This window comes from Meleagris gallopavo, chromosome 3 (assembly GCF_000146605.3).
Source record: "Meleagris gallopavo isolate NT-WF06-2002-E0010 breed Aviagen turkey brand Nicholas breeding stock chromosome 3, Turkey_5.1, whole genome shotgun sequence".
Classification (NCBI taxonomy): domain Eukaryota; kingdom Metazoa; phylum Chordata; class Aves; order Galliformes; family Phasianidae; genus Meleagris; species Meleagris gallopavo.
The window spans coordinates 68590526-68593090 of record NC_015013.2 but is presented as its reverse complement, the minus strand read 5'-3'; positions in this window follow the sequence as shown (position 1 = coordinate 68593090).

Here is a 2565-nt window from a genome sequence, read left to right as displayed (position 1 = left end):
GAGAGAGCCGTGTGCGCTAAATCAGCCGCTCCGCGCGGGGAGGAGGAGCCGCGCTCCGGGACGGAGGTGGTGTCTGTGCGCAGCGTGCGCGGGCCGGATAAGGGCGGCTGCGGTTAAATCGCCTGCCCTGAGAGGGCTCTGGGAGTTGCGGGGCCGGCGCACCCAGCAGCTCTGCGAGCGATAAAGCGGGGGCGGCTGTTTCCGGGACCTGCCCGGCTGGGCTCGTTCCCTTCACGTCCCATCTCGGGAGCAAGCTCGGAGGAGGAAGGCAGCTGACAGGAGCACCAGGGTGTGCGAGTTCCCCTTCCCGCACGGCACCTCGGGGTCCGCGCCGGGCTGGGTGTGAGGCTGCCCACAGGGTCTTGCGCTGCCCCCGTGCATGAGGCTGAGGGTCAGCATAGCTTCTTCACACCATATAGCGTGTAGCATGCTGCTAACGTGGTGATAACGCAGGCTTCGGGGTGTAAACAAGGCCTCTGAGGATCTGTCACAACGTCCAGCACCGCTGTTAATTGCATAGAACAAAAGCTTGCAGCGTGAGACCCTGAAGTGACTGCCAGCAGTTTTGTTGTTTCTGAGAAACAACATGAGCGCCAACAGCCTGATTTGGGCGTCTGGATTCCTTCAGGAAACAAAAGGGAAGCAAGCAGATGGAAGATACTTTCCAAACTATTCATTCTTTATGCAGGATTTATAGGAGAAGCACAAAGTTTGGGAAAAAATGATGTTCTGTAAAGTTAAAGAAGTATCTTATGGGCTTTTCAAAGGGATTGTCCCACTCCGCTCTGCCTGGTGCAGCCTCATTTCAAGCGCTGAGTGCAGGTATGGGCACCACAATATCAGAGCTATTAGAGGGCAGCCAAAGGAGTGCTGTAGGGCTGTGGAGATGGGAAAGGATCTGAGGGCAATGTGTATGAGGAGCAGTTGAGGTCCCTGGGAGTGCTCAGCGCAGAGCAGAGGAGCTGAGGGGAGCCTGATGGCGGCTGCAGCCCCTCCCAAGGAGCGGAGGGGCAGTGCTGAGCTCTGCTGTGTGTGATAGCGACAGGGGATGGGCGGGGGAGGATTAGGGGTAGGTTCTGCACCTAGTGTTGGGACCCTAGAGCAGACACCCAAGGGCAGTGGTCATGGCTCTAAGCTGCCAGAGTTCGAGAGTGTGTGGACAAAGCTCTCAGAGGACTTGGACTCAATGATCCTAGTGCGTCCATTTCAACTCAGGATAATCTATGATTCTGTGGTCTTCTTTCACTGATACAACTCCCTGGAAACTGAAATAGTTTGAGTTTTTGCACACTGCAGTTGTAACATGTTGGAAATCTCCAAATAATTTATCAGGATGGTATCTGATAAAGCAGATTTTATTCGCAATTGCAATGGCGGGCCTCCTGCAAGCAGGAGAGCATCCAGAAAACAGTGTTACATCTTTTTATCTCCTGTTGCCCGACGCTTATCTCTTTCTCTCCCCAAGTTCCTCATTGGCCGAGTACTTTAAGTTCACAATCTTCTCGACGCTTCACTAAACATACAAACACTGGACAAACATAAACCTTCACTGGCTAAGCGTAAACCTCCAATTAATTAATTAGTTTCTGACCCTTCCTCTACCCTTGGTCATTGTTTCTGGATATCTGCTTGTCCTCCTTTGCACAGAGATAAGCTTGGAAAGAGAACAGAAAGGAGTATCTTGATGCCTGCCTGTCGCATCCCAACCTTCCCGGAGAGTGAGACAGTCCGGCCTTGTGTAGAGGCCCTAGCTTCTTTGATGTTTGTTAAATCTGTTTTTCTTTTGCTGGGAGTTTCTTATCCTAACAGAACAACCCTACAATATGTTTTCTGATCCCTAACACTATACCCACATTCTTTGGAACATTTAACAACCATTGCAGTTTTGCAAGAAAGAATTAATCACATCATTCAGCAATTGTGTTTCTAAAACGTGCTGCTAACATACACAGTATTTCTACTTTTTTAGATCAACTATTTCTAAGGATAAGTTACAGAATACAAATACATTGTGTTTTACTTCTTCAAACCAGTTGTCCCTTTTAATATCTAATGCAGAAACAATATTCCATTCCCACAGTTTCCGCCCCCCCCCCCTTTTTTTTTGTACAATGTTGATTTTTGTAATTCTTTTCTAGACTCCAACTTTAAAAATATCTTCTTCTTCCTCACTTTCTTCATTCTCCATTTCTTCTAATACCATCATTTTATCCTGGTATGGCGGTGGCTCTATTCTTGTTTGCTTCAGTAGTGCTGTCTTGATTAATCGTTGTACCAGTCCCTTCACACGGGGAATAATACAGCAACTTATGGCCGTCAGTACTCCTGCTACTACAATCAAAGAAGTAAATATGGGCACAATCATCCCCTTCCATTTGCCAAACCAGGACTCCAACCATACAGTGATAGAAGTATCTTTTCCTGAATTTTCTGCCAATTCATCAGCAAGAATGGTAAGCCCTTGCAATGCTTTGGTTATTGTATCATCTGGGGCTGTGTTATTGGGGATGAAGGTGCAACAGAGGGTGCCCAGCATAACACATACACCCCCTTTTTCTGCTAATA